Genomic DNA, 14,661 nt, shown 5'->3' with positions numbered 1-14,661 from the left:
TTGATGACGTCATATCCGGCTTTTTGTAAAAGTTGAGGCGGCACTGTCACACCCTCATTTTTCAATCAAATTGATTGAAATTTTTGTAAAGCAGTCTTCGACGAAGGCCGGACTGCGGTATTGCATTTCAGCTTGGTGGCTTAAAAATTAATTTATGACTTTGGTCATTAAAGATCTGAAAAATGTAATTTTTTTTTTCATATAAAACGATCCAAATTTACGTTCATCTTATTCTACATCATTTCCTGATTCCAAAAACATATAAATATGTTATATTTGGATTAAAAACAAGCTCTGAAAATTAAAAATATAGAAATTATGATCAAAATTAAATTTCCGAAATCGATTTAAAAACAATTTCGTCTTATTCCATATCGGTTCCTGATTCCAAAAACATATAGATATGATATGTTTGGATTAAAAACACGCTCAGAAAGTTAAAACGAAGAGAGGTACAGAAAAGCGTGCTATGCAGCACAGCGAAACCACTACCGCGCTGAACAGGCTCGTCAGTTTCACTCCGTTTTGCACAAGCGGCGGACTACGGTCATTGTGAAAAAAATGCAGTGCGTTCAGTTTCATTCTGTGAGTTCCACAGCTTGACTAAATGTAGTAATTTCGCCTTACGCGACTTGTTTTGTTTGTTTTTAAAGTGGATATTTGTATGTTTGTTCATTCCAAATCTGCTTCTTGTCAATCTTGAGTAACACTTGCCGACGTTCAAAGCTATTCAGCAAACAATTGCGTGACTTCATTTTTGTCTCTCTCATTAACACGCGACATTCCTTTAAAAACACATACTGTATCTGGCTTTTTCAACAGTTGGAGATTGTGTTTATTTCAAGTTTTATGTTGTTGGTGGTGGTGGTGTGTTTTACATTAAGTCAATTAAGAGTTTTTTATGCTTATATCCAGTGAAGAAAACCGTTTTAGAAAAGAGCGAACACTGTTTGAGTTATAAGCCTGTGACTAAGGTGACCCACACACTGTTACCAGACACTCCCCGGACTTATATTAAGCCTAACGCAGAACCGCGCGAGGTGACATGCGACTCATTTCGTGGTGGAGGGTCACATTTGGCTTGTGTTACGAAGGCAATGTGTTAGCGCTGATTTGGCCACCTGTCGGCTAACCTATAATTTACTAGTCTCGGTGAAAAAGCAGTAGATGAGTGTCATTGCCCTATATGTACTGTTTAATATGTTTAGCTATGTACGTCACGTGAACACAATACTTTTTTCACTGACATTAAACATTGATTTCCAAAAGATGAACCTTTTTCCACATGCGGAGGCTCTCTCATCAGAATTACATATTAAGTTTGTCTGAGTTTGTCTTTTCACGTGATTCTTTTTCGTCACCTGCAACCAATATTTTCTACAATGAAAGTAAAGGGATCTTCAGATGACAATTTCTGTTTCATTTTCCTTACTATGTGGATTTGACCGTGTTTTTTTGTGTGTGTTTTGTTTTGTTTTAAATTTGATTTGACAAAAAAGAGTGCCTGCGTCGAAAATGGAATGCAACTCAGAAGTCGTGCATAATAGAAAAATCAAAACTTGACTAAATGTAAAAAGCACAGGTCATCATTCTACATTTGAAATATGTCAAAGTCCTCATTTTCACACCAGCAAAAAGGAATTTTTACAATGATTTTGTCAGTCCTGCCTTGATTACTGTTTACTGTGGACAACATTAACAGTAAAATCATTTTAAATTCCTCTTCTTACATACTTGTGTTTAAGGTATGCCAGCAAACCAGGGAGAAAAGAGACTTGGACCGCCAAAGAGGTTTTTTTTCTTTTTTTTTTTTAAACCTCAGTTGCATGCAGGTTTGCTACAACAATTATTTTTTTGCCTTATTAGTTTTTTTGTTTGTTTTGTGTGTGGCTTGGAGCAAACCTTCTTCATAGGTCTTTTCTTTTCTCTGTCAAATGTGTACATTTTTAAATCAATAAACCTTATCAGTAAACTAATATGTTTAAATAAATAAATACATAAAAGTAATCATAACATAAATTTATTCCTAATGTTCAGCTCAGTTTCCAATAATACACCCAAATCTAACTTTTTCCCATATCTAAATTTTCCAATGGTCATTTTGGTAATTAAAATACAATAATTCACAAAGTAAATATAATCACTTTTCAAACTTTCCCTAAAATAACCCAAAAATACATTTTCTTCATTCAAAATGATGGCAACATGTATTTTCTTATACACAAAATCTTTACATATTTTCCAACCCTTCATCACCTCTTGGCAACTAAAAAAGAAATGTTCAAGGGTGTCTAATTCATTACAAACTTCACACTTATTCGATGTTCGTAATCCCATTTTGTTTAATAAAATATTGGTTGGATATATTCTATGTAATAGTTTCCAGTGCAGCAGACGTAATCTTTCTTCTTTTGTGCTGTTAACGGCCAGTAACCAGTTTCTCTTATCCAAATCCACATTATGTTTTCGTTTCCAAAAATCACAGGCAATCGGAATCTGGACATCAAGATCAACTAAACATTTTCTAATAAACTTTGCTGTTATATTACCACCGTTAACAATGAAATCCTGCAATGTAAAATATTGATATGGTAATGTGTCTGTACGTCTGGATTTAAGTGCTGTGCATAATGCATTGTATTCAAACTGTCTGGATGGTTTATAACCCACTTTTTGACATAAATCTTCAAAAGAAATAATAATACCATTTTTATTCATAACATCCTTTACAAATGAGATATTATGTTTTATAAAATCTTTAAAAAATAGGCATTTATGTTTAAATTGAAGAGTTGATGTCGGCGAAAGACAGTCGACATTGAATGTAGCTCCTTTGAGTGAAGTGAACTTTACAACGTATGAACGGATAAACAGGAGAAGCACGCCGATGTGTTTCACAACTTTTGAAGGGAAAATGGTGTGGTCATCTTTTCGGTCGTGGTATGCTGGTATAGGATTTTGATTCTTCAAATGTGTGTTTGGTGACCTGTTAGTATTGACTGGGCAGCAGGATCAGCTCTGTAAACTACAGATGTCTCAACTTTTTGAGTAGAGCCATCCATTATGTAGACAATGGGTAGCAAGTATTCACCATGTTTGTGCCAGTGTTCATTTGTGTGTGTTAAATTTACCAATGTGATACATACTGATGCATTGTTTTTAGTTAGTTTTTTTTTTTACTGTTGCGTACTGATGATACAGTCACACTGCAAGTTGTAAATACATGTTCAGAGTATTGTATAAAATGATAGTTGAAATTAAATCCTGTATTTTTCATCAGCTCCTTCTCAGGACAATCAACTGTCTGTTTAAGGTATGCGAGTGTTGTTGTTGTTGTTTTTAACTGTCTGCAGTATATTTTCCAACTGTGCAAGCGACGATTTCCTATTTTTTATCTTTCTTATGTAAGTTTCACAGTTGACCTTGAAATGAAAATGCAGACCATATGTGTTAAAAATATTAAATGGGGTTCTGAATTCATCCATAATGAAGAAAAGGAAGATCCAAAGTGCTGATCGCCATTCAATCTTTACAGAATGTCAAAGTCCTCATATGTATGCAAACGATTACTATGATATTCACGGTCGTGCAATGAACGCTGTATACTGTGACAACACTAACAATAACATAATTTAAATTCCTCTACCTTGAGACCTGTACGTGAGTAATGCCAGTATACCAGTGCGAAAAGAGGCATTTACCACATTTACATTTGAGTGAAGTAAACTTGGCAAAGAATGAACATTTTTAACAGTAAGCCGAGCTACTTTTCGCAATAATGCGCGTCTTTAGTTTTGAAAAAACCCTGGCAAAGTCGATCGATATCGGTGCAAATAACCGACATTCCTGTATGTGTTTTTTGTCCTTTGTTGATGCCCTACATGCCAACCGGCATAACGGGCAGTAAGTGAGTAGGTAAGTAACTGTATATGTTTATTTTTACCTGCCATTTTGTGGTTTCTGATTTTCAATATGTAGGAATAAAGAAGTTTTACAGTTGCACAGAGGCGTTTATTTGGTGGTGCATCAAGAGCCATATTTATTTGTAACGCAATAAATAAAGAAAGATTAGGTTACCTTTTGATATGCGAAAATCTGATTAAATGATTGACTTGTTTTGTTGTGAGATTTACTTGTTTGGAGGTTTGGAGCCCAGGAATTACAGCAAAAATGAAGTTGCAATATTACAAATTTGTATAACATTTCAAGAAATCTGATTCACCTTGCATTTTGTTTTGAATCTCTTAGACATTTTCTATATTAAAAACAAAGAGACGCTGCGTCAAACAGTTTGTTGGATTATGATTGTATTAGTTCAGGCGAACCTGGTGTAAATAAGTTTTATAAAATACGGTTTGATAAATAAACAAACGTGTGCTGCGTGTGCCCGGTGACTGTTTTAAAGCATGGAAGTCAAAGATGAAAAAAACCACCTTGTTCAGAATTTGTTTGGCGGATTAGAATTTGTATGATTTGTTTTCTAAAAACACGGTGTATAAAACCACTTTTGAATAGAAATTGTCTGATGTTTCTTATTTTGCATGAATATGTGTTAGTGTGTGTGTGTGTGTGTGTGTGTGTGTGTGTGTGTGTCTGTGTCTGTGTGTCTGTGTGTGTCTGTGTGTGCGTGTGTCTGTGTGTGTGTGTGTCTGTGTCTGTGTCTGTGTGTGTCTGTGTGTGCGTGTGTGTGTGTGTGTGTGTGTGTCTGTGTGTGTGTCTGTGTGTGTGTCTGTGTGTGCGTGTGTCTGTGTGTGTGTGTGTCTGTGTCTGTGTGTGTCTGTGTGTACACGGTGTGTCTGTGTGTGTGTGTCTGTGTGTGTCTGTGTGTGCGTGTGTCTGTGTGTGTGTGTGTCTATGTCTGTGTGTGTCTGTGTGTGTGCGTGTGTCTGTTTTATTGTGTGTGTGTGTGTGTGTGTGTGTGTGTGTGTGCGTGTGTGTGTGTGTGTGTGTGTGTGTGTGTGTCTGTCTTGGCTTTGTCTTTCCTCTGTATCTGTGTTTGTGGGGTAAACGGGGGTGATCAAAATTCTGTAAATATTCTGCACATAAATATATATTAAATAACGATACCCTACAAACATATAAACATACACATACAATAATCACCCATCCATCCATCCATCCATCCATCCATCCATGCAGGCAGGCAGGCAGGCAGGTAGACAGACAGACGCAACAGTCGTTAGAAACTGGTTAACATGACAATCCTGTTTTAATTATCAAAGCTAGAGAGAGAAGCAAGGTGGTAATTCATGCAGATGATCAAGGAGATGCACTTTATCCCTTCCTTCTAAATACAATTTATGCAGTCTATAAATAATGTCCAGGACATCAGTCCATGGGGCCCCGGGAAAACCCGTTTCTCATATTTAAAATCGGAGAATTCCGAAACAGTGGCTTCTTTCGCTTATGTCATGTTATATCCAAGTAGTAAATCCTGACCAATAGTCAAATATGCAGGACGCCTCCGAGCGGTTTTGAAACAACGATTTGTCTTTTTGTCAAAGATAAGGATATACACAGTCAAAACATTCACACAACTATCCCACTGACGACTACACATGGCTTCAGTATTGCCATCCAAACGGCGAAACTTCAAGTTATCCGGTTTGTCAGTTCGCATCTCCCGCCAAAATGTGATTAACATTTCCCGACAGGGACTGCCACCCATAGTGTGTGCATTTTTACGTCTGCTTCGTTTTGAAATGGATGCACACTGAGACGGTGTTCTCTACAGTCTCTGCTGGATGATGCACATGAATAGGCAAACTTGTACATGAATATTTGCACCACAGACAAACTTGACAGTACACTTGGATCGTAGATTTCCTGTTGAGAAACTTGTCTTTGGTTTGCTACGATGAATGTGACACGCATTCCTTTGGAGACATCAAAGACAGACCTCAGGTTAATAACAAATTGAAACTTTGTCTTACTTACACGATTACAATTGACATTTGAATCACATTCAAAATCACCATAATTACGATCTGGGGCGAAAGACTGCGACATGCCAAACTGAATGGAACCAAATACGTTTTACAATTTTCGTATGTAATTGAACTCATTGTCTTGACGTAAACTACCCAAGATAGAAAGAACTCCTGCTCTCGTCGAGACTACCCGATCTCCATGTTGTTTTTTGACGTAGTTAGCTCACGTGCGGGACTTGATTGGGTCACTTCCGCTTCGCTATTTCGGCTTTTCCCGGCTGATGCTAGCAAACCAGGATAATTATACAAATTGTGCTGTCGCAAAATTGCAGTACTCCTTGCATGAAATTTAATGAAACTTTGATTTTATTTAAATACATTTCGGCTTCTGCCATAAATGATTTTATGACGAGCTACAACCATCTTTTAGCCTAACATTCGATGGAGGCTAAAGAACACACTTATCCCTAAACGGTTCAGTTGTATGCAGACTCAGTGTCACGTGGGAAGAGTCTAGCTTTAGCCTCTTCGGATCCTGAGTCTACACAGAGAACAACGCTAAACGAATTTGCTACAAGGAAAAAGTTGGAAGGTTGTCACCTCCAAGTAGTGACGACAAAAGGTACAGGATAGAAATGAGTTCATGTTTTAGTCCTAATCCACCTTCTCTATCGTAGTTCCAGGAGTCCTTATCCTGGGATCAAGTCTGGTGGTCAGGCTGCAGCAGTTCTGCAGTACAAAAGGCACTGGGCTTCAGCTACCGCTGCCGGTGGTGTGGGCTGGGAAGTCCGGCCTTGGGTTTCCCCGGGCTCGGGCCAAGCTGATTGAAGCACTGGAGGACGCCCCCTCACCGAGCTATGTGGTACTCCATGTCGGAGGGAACGACGTGTGCCGGGTTGACCAGAAGCACTGGCGTGAGGAACTAGATGAACTGGTATGCTTTGTTAGGGCTTTTTGCCCGAAGGCGACCGTTGTCTGGTCGGACATGCTCCCGCGAAATTCGTGGAGACATGAAAGCTTTTCCAACGGGGGAGAAAATTCCCGCAACAAAAAAAACAACAAAAAAAACAAATTAAACCGAAAGGCGAGAGGCCGCATTATGCAAGAGAAAGAAAAGGGACGGATTGTTTACCACCCAAATTTTGACCACAGCTACCTTGCCGAAGATGGGGTGCATTTGAGCACCAAGGGGCTGGACCAGTTCAAAGCTGACTTTGAACTGCAATTAACAGCTATGATTTTAGGCTAAAAGGGGGCTGGAATGGGTACGGATTGGCGAAAAACATCTATAGAATAGCTGTTAGGTGGCGGAAGATAGGCATGGAAAAGGGGAACACTTTACATGTCTGTCTATTTCAGTTTGTTAAAGTTTTAAAACATGTAATTTCTAGTGAAAATGAAACCTTTTTAGAGCTTTTCGTAGCTGTACTGCAGGACCCCAGTGTGAGCCCTAACAAGCCACGGGATGTGGTGCGGTTCGGGGTCCTGTCACCTCCAGATAGCCTGAAAGCCTAGAATTCCTCTGTGAGGAGCTGGGAGCAGCGCACTTACAAAAGCAGCAGCATGTATGCCTAAAGAAAGCACTGGGTTGGTTTACATCACCCACATGCTAGCTGAGGTAGTGCTAGGATGGTCAGAAAGACCTGTTGCTGGTCAGTCAATCTGGGGCCAGCTAACTGGGGGGGAAGGGGTTGCTAATAGTGTTCACTTTAACCATGTCTATCTGCTGCCTATCCGTGCCCATTCATATGCCAAATATGTATAATACAAAGATTGCAACATGTGGAAAACATGAATAAATGTGAATTGAACTGTTCATACCTCTTGTGTCTTCAACTTACCTCCCTTGGCATAGTAGAGCGAATTGCTGATCATCACTTTTGTAATTGCATTGACAAAGTATAATTGGCCCAGCATAACTGTAACGGTTATTTGGATTGGTATCCTAACTGCGATCGCCCAGTTGAAAAAAGGTTATGTGTGAGACCACAACTGGAGGATCAGTGGTAGGATAGTGATTGGGATAGAATGTCATTTGTGATGCCAAGGGTGGTTTTTGTGTTGCATGGTTGTTGTCTCGTAATAAATACATTTCGGCTTCTGCCATAAATGATTTTATGACGAGCTACAACCATCTTTTAGCCTAACATTCGATGGAGGCTAAAGAACACACTTATCCCTAAACGGTTCAGTTGTATGCAGACTCAGTGTCACGTGGGAAGAGTCTAGCTTTAGCCTCTTCGGATCCTGAGTCTACACAGAGAACAACGCTAAACGAATTTGCTACAAGGAAAAAGCCCACCCTCCATCCCCTTTGTCATGTAGTAATGTGTAATAGTCGCGTACTTAGTTTAACACTCATTTGGATAAATATGCATAGTTTGAATGAAAAAGCCCACCCACCATCCCCTTTGTCTTGTCTTGGTGGTAATATTTACTTAATTGCTTTAACACGTGTTGTAGAAATGTATAATTTGTCGTCCTTTAGCGTATCATCATGTTTTTTGCGTGCGCGCGTGTGTGTATGTTGTCTGCTCGGCACGAATGGCGGAAGATAGGCATGGAAAAGGGGAACACTTTACATGTCTGTCTATTTCAGTTTGTTAAAGTTTTAAAACATGTAATTTCTAGTGAAAATGAAACCTTTTTAGAGCTTTTCGTAGCTGTACTGCAGGACCCCAGTGTGAGCCCTAACAAGCCACGGGATGTGGTGCGGTTCGGGGTCCTGTCACCTCCAGATAGCCTGAAAGCCTAGAATTCCTCTGTGAGGAGCTGGGAGCAGCGCACTTACAAAAGCAGCAGCATGTATGCCTAAAGAAAGCACTGGGTTGGTTTACATCACCCACATGCTAGCTGAGGTAGTGCTAGGATGGTCAGAAAGACCTGTTGCTGGTCAGTCAATCTGGGGCCAGCTAACTGGGGGGGAAGGGGTTGCTAATAGTGTTCACTTTAACCATGTCTATCTGCTACCTATCCGTGCCCATTCATATGCCAAATATGTATAATACAAAGATTGCAACATGTGGAAAACATGAATAAATGTGAATTGAACTGTTCATACCTCTTGTGTCTTCAACTTACCTCCCTTGGCATAGTAGAGCGAATTGCTGATCATCACTTTTGTAATTGCATTGACAAAGTATAATTGGCCCAGCATAACTGTAACGGTTATTTGGATTGGTATCCTAACTGCGATCGCCCAGTTGAAAAAAGGTTATGTGTGAGACCACAACTGGAGGATCAGTGGTAGGATAGTGATTGGGATAGAATGTCATTTGTGATGCCAAGGGTGGTTTTTGTGTTGCATGGTTGTTGTCTCGTAATAATGGATAGTTAAGTGTGGCTGAAAGCCTAAGAAGATATAGTGCGGCCTCTCCATTAATTCAACAGTAGGAGAAGAGCAGATTTAATTTTGATTCCGCAAAAATATGGCTCAACTGCAGTTTGCGTTTACTTCTTCGTCTTCTTCTTAGTCTTTTTCTTCTTCTGCGTTCATGCATTGTCTGAAACTCTCACGCACACCCGTGTTGTTGTTTTTCAGTTTGCACAATGATCGACTGGGTTTTTACGTGTGTGACCATCTTAAGTTACCCCACCATTTAGGCTGATTTTAGAGGATGCATGCCGCTTGGTATGCGTAGTTTCGTTTTTCTATAACACACGGAACTCTGACATGGATTACAGGATCTTTTCCGTGCGTACTTGTTCTCATGTTTGCGGCCAGCGTGTACACACGTAGGGGGACTGATAAGGCATGCGGTCTGCACATAAGTTGACCTGGGAGATCGGAAAGATCTCCACCCTTTAACCCACCAGTGGCGGCCAAGATTGGAACAGTCAACCTACCCGCACTTATAAGGCCGGCATTTTATCTACTATAGGCCATTTCGCCAGTCGACTTGAAATACAAAATGATTCCTAACACCTACTTTGTAAGATTTGTTTTACAAAAGCCGGGTGAATTGGACATAGCATTACCGTTTCCAGTCCAGAGGGGGGGGGGGGGGGGGGGGGGGGGGGGGGAGGAGGGAGACTCGGAATTAGTGCTTGCGCAAAATCGGAATCTGTAAGATAAAATAAAATAAAATGTATAGAGTAAGAATGCAAGAACTACATCCATTGTAAATCATTCATGTGCATGACCAGTCCCAGTAAGAAATATCATACTATGTCCCGGGCAGCGTTTGGATCCCTTAAAGGATTGTGTAAATTGGCAGTTTTCAAACATTCCAAATTAAATTAGCTCGGGCGGTTCTCATAGAGTATAACTCCTTAAACTGAACAGAACACTCGCGTTAGGCAGCTCGGGTCGTCTTCATCTCAGGGAAAGCCCACTAGAGCTAGCTCTAAGATCGGAAATCTCCAGTGCGGTCGATCGTGTCAGTTGTGAATGACTCATTTCCATAGTGTGCGTCAAACACGAAACCTGCTGACCTACACAAACAATAGAGAATAGATGGGATCGGGCATTACATGTACCGATTTCACCTTGGATACAGACAGGTATGTTCATTCTAGAATAATAAGAGTTCATGCGCATGGCCGACATATATTAATTACCACAACCATTAGAATTACTTTTAGTTTAAAGAGGGATTAGAGAGTATTTGAATACCATCTTGCAAACCGCCATCGCACCCAGTAGCATGTGTTCGCCTACATATCAGTCTGTTACACACCTTCCAAGCGGCGCAAATTCTTGTGTATAATGTACAAGCAAACACGCCGACACTTTGAAAGCATTGACTGGTCTGGTAAGGTGCCTAGTAGCAAATGTGGGCGGTACCGGGAATACTCTGAGTGATGAAGTTATCTGGGATGAAGAAGTAGGCTCATACTGTTACTGGCTCAGACAGGAAGAAAGACTCAAAACAATGAGTATGATCACAGGGCCGGACTACCGGGGGGGTTATGGGGGTTGCGCAACCCCCCCCCCCCCCCCCCAGCCTAAACATGTACCTCACTTATTTAAAACATTTTTTATTATTGTTTATTTTATGCCGTTTCATGCAAGGAGCAACCATTTTCCTATCTCAGAATATGACCTACCGATCAGTTTAAGGGGGCTTCGCCCCCTGACCCCCACAAGGGGTTCTGCCCCTTGACCCCGCCAGGACCACCACTGGCAACCCCCCCTCCTCTTACCCTAGTCCGGCCCTGTGATCATCTACTCTGTTTGAGCCTACTGCCCGTAAACTCGCTTCGATAATGGGATGTTTGGCAACTGCATGTTGTCCTTGCTTCTGACAGTCTATGCTTCTGATGACACAAATTAATTAGCAAGTCACAGCTTTCAGTCCTCAAAGGATATTGCCTTCTTGTGACTCTTTCCTGCAAATATTCCCTTTCTGTTAATGTTGTTGTTGTTCTTGTGGTAATGGTTGTTGTTGTTGTGGGTCTTGTTCTTGTTGTTATTCTTGTTCTTGTTCTTGTTTGTCTTCGTGTTACTTCTTCTTTCTGTTGTTGGAGTGTTTTGTTCTGCTCCTGGACATTATATTTGCACACTGGCCTTGACTCGGGGGTATTTAGTCAATGGCAGTACATGGCCATAATTCCCGCACAGAGTGGGACTTTTTAAATTAATTATTTATTACATAAAATAATACTTTCATCTCATGTGAAAGCCTGGACAAATCTATGGGAATTTACATGGTGGTTTACACGAGGAGGAAGACTAATAACCAGTCCAGTATTTTAACACCACGTTGTTCAGGTCGCAAACTTTCTTCTGATATCAATATCGACAAGCTATATGTATATTATTATTGTTCATTAGTCTATGTGTGACAAGTTTTTACTTCGTAAAACACTCATTATGTACCGTTTAATTGATTGATTGATACTATATGTAATGGCCAGGGGTGTAGTAGTAGTAGTAGTAGTTGTAGTAGTAGTGATGGTGACGATACAGTAGTGGCAGAGGTAGAAGGGCGATGGTAGTAGTAGTAGTGATGAAAGTAGTGGTGGTGGTGATGATAGTAGTAGCGGTGGTGATCAAAAGTAGTAGTAGTATTTGTGATGAAAGTATACAAGATACAAGATACAAGATACAAGATATTTATTCACCAATTTTGCAAAAGGATTTCATCTTGGCACGGCACGGTAAAAATAAAATAAAAACCAACCAGACACATATGCAGACACACATCACCATGCATGCATACATACATACATTACACTGTCATGCACACACAGACATAACTCACACACACACACACACACACACACACACACACAATTATTTACATTCTCACACATAAGCAGCCACATATCTACATCACAAATTCACATCGTCGCCTTGTAAAGGTAAAAACCATATCAGTTTAAAAGGGGTGCCAGTAATATCAATACAACATTAGTGAATACTAGAACAATACCTAAAATTTATAATCCATTTAAAAGTAAGTAGTACACGTAATTATTATCATTTAGTCAGATCATCACATAAAATTATATATTCATGATCTAGCCAGTTAGACAGTTTAAAACAACAGTATTAACAGACTATCACAGATCTACTCAAGCACCTGAACCTAGAGTCGCATTGCACAAAACTACTACCATCACAGAACTACTCCAGCACCTAAGAAATAAGGACCATTCCACATTGCACATATTTCACTATCACAAGTTATGAGAACAGTAATGGAATGCAGTGAAAGGACTAAGTAACAAAAGAACCCCCCCCCCCCCCAATCCTATAGTAGTAGTAGCAGCAGTGGTGGTGGTAAATGTAGTAGTAGTGGTTTTGGTAAAAGTAGTTGTAGCAGTAGTAATGATGATAGTAGTAATAGAAGTAGTGGTTGTGATGAAATTAGTAGTAGTCGGTCAGGATGATATATAGTAGCAGTAGCAGTGGTGGGGATGATATCAGTAGTAGTAGTGGTTGTGATGAAATTAGTAGTAGTTGGTCAGGATGATATATAGTAGCAGTAGTAGTGGTGGGGATGATATCAGTAGTAGTAGTGGTTGTGATGAAATTAGTAGTAGTCGGTCAGGAAGATATAGTAGCAGTAGTAGTGGTTGTGATGAAATTAGTAGTAGTCGGTCAGGATGATATAGTAGCGGTAGCAGTGGTGGGGATGAAAGTAGCAGCAGCAGTAGTAGTAGTAGTAGTTTAGTGGTAGTGGTGATGATAGTAGTAGTAGTAATTAAAGTTGTGGTGATGACAGTGGTACATGTAGTAGTGATAATAGTAGTAGTAGTGAAGGCGGTGAAAGTAGTGGTAGTGGTAGAACTGAATAAAAGTGTTGATAATAGTAGTAGAGGTAGTGACCCCAACATATAGCTCATTGAATTCCCTTCGCTTTGCATATCATGTCATTGTTTATCTTGGCTTTGTTAGGAACAAAGGAGGACTGAGGACAGTACCTCAGTGGCCAGTGGAAGCCAAAGCAGCAACACCAACACCATCTTCACCATCGCCACTGTCATCACTCCAACACCATCAAGAACAACAGCAACAACATCTGCTAAAAATGTAAGCTCTCTTACGTGCCTCCTCACATCATCTTATGACAGTAAATGGAAGTCTTAAGTTTTGTCAGTCAGTCACTGACTGATTTTGATGTCTGCATGTCGATAAGAAAGGGAGATAGGGGGGGGGGGGGGGGGGAGGGGAGGGGGTAGGTAGTGTCTGTGGTGGTGGTGGTGGTGGTGTGTGTGGGTGGGTAATGAAAGGAGAGAAAAGCAATGTATCAACTTCACAAAATGATGCATTCGGTGGGTGAAAAATCAGAAATGTTTAATATGCCTGAACCCATTGTAGCACTGCCAACATAAGGAAAGGGGGGAGGGGTTAAAGAGTTCAAACCGTAACGAAAGGAACGGTTTTGGTTGCAGGGGTGCATACCTCATTGCTTTGGGAAAGCTTTCACACCTTTCAACAAATCTTCAATGTAGATGGGTGCGCCTTTCCTGGTAAAGGGAGATAAAACAAACAAAAAACTAACGCGAAGCCGTCGTCTGCTTCATTAAGATTGTTATCTCCCTTTATGCTTATATACAGCAAAAAATGACACAATCTTATTTCAACTCAGATTTTTTTAAAATTTAATTTAATTTGTTGGTGTCTTTGTCTGTTTGATCATAATTATTTTTCTTTCCTTTGCGTTTTACAGATTAAATTTCAGGTAAATTTTATGGCTTCACCACATGAGTGATAACTTTGGATCCTAATATGGCAGTAAGGCCTCCAGTGTGAATCCAGTGACTTGAAGAAAACATGTGTAAGTTACCCCAAACCTACAATAGACATGCTTCAACGGGTTGAATTAAGGCGGAGCCGGCTAAACCAGTCATGGAACTGTTGCCGCTTATATGCCAACAATGTGAAAACACAGAGTGACGCAGAGAATAATATTATGCATACCTACACTGGTATAATATGTCATGGCCACGTCTTGTCTATAGCTAGATGACAACTCACCGTCATAAATAAAGAATTATCTTGTCTTATCTTGGTCGACTGCTAATGTACTTTTCATGAAACGCATATTTTGAACAACTGAGTATTTCGGTGGGTTAGAGAAACACGAAATTACCCAGCATGTTTCCCCCGAAAGCGGCGTAAGGCTGCCTAAAATGGCGGGGTTAAAACGGTCATACAATTAAAAGCCGTGGGAGTTTTAGCCTATGAACGAAAACACAAACACTGCTGTATTTTTCTATTGAGCATATTATAGCATGACATGTGAAATAAAACATGCACATTGGCAAGAATGGCACATTT

General features: G+C 40.1%; 2 long non-coding RNA genes across 3 annotated transcripts; both read left to right on the top strand.

Moving 5' to 3' along the window:
* The first annotated feature begins 209 nt into the window (after positions 1-209).
* Positions 210-4,194, top strand: LOC138955683 (uncharacterized). The gene is made up of 2 exons (XR_011452328.1): positions 210-1,791; positions 2,793-4,194. It is a non-coding gene; the product is annotated as an uncharacterized lncRNA (long non-coding RNA).
* Positions 4,195-10,340: 6,146 nt separating this feature from the next.
* On the top strand, positions 10,341-14,626 carry LOC138955682 (uncharacterized). 2 transcript variants are annotated; one of them, XR_011452326.1, is made up of 3 exons: positions 10,341-10,433; positions 13,276-13,410; positions 14,051-14,626. It is a non-coding gene; the product is annotated as an uncharacterized lncRNA (long non-coding RNA). The 2 variants fall into 2 exon arrangements; XR_011452327.1 differs by lacking the exon at positions 10,341-10,433 and adding an exon at positions 10,549-10,684.
* Positions 14,627-14,661: the final 35 nt, after the last annotated feature.

The sequence above is a fragment of the Littorina saxatilis genome, unplaced genomic scaffold (assembly GCF_037325665.1).
Source record: "Littorina saxatilis isolate snail1 unplaced genomic scaffold, US_GU_Lsax_2.0 scaffold_1461, whole genome shotgun sequence".
Lineage (NCBI taxonomy): Eukaryota > Metazoa > Mollusca > Gastropoda > Littorinimorpha > Littorinidae > Littorina > Littorina saxatilis.
This window is presented reverse-complemented; position numbering and strand designations above follow the sequence as displayed.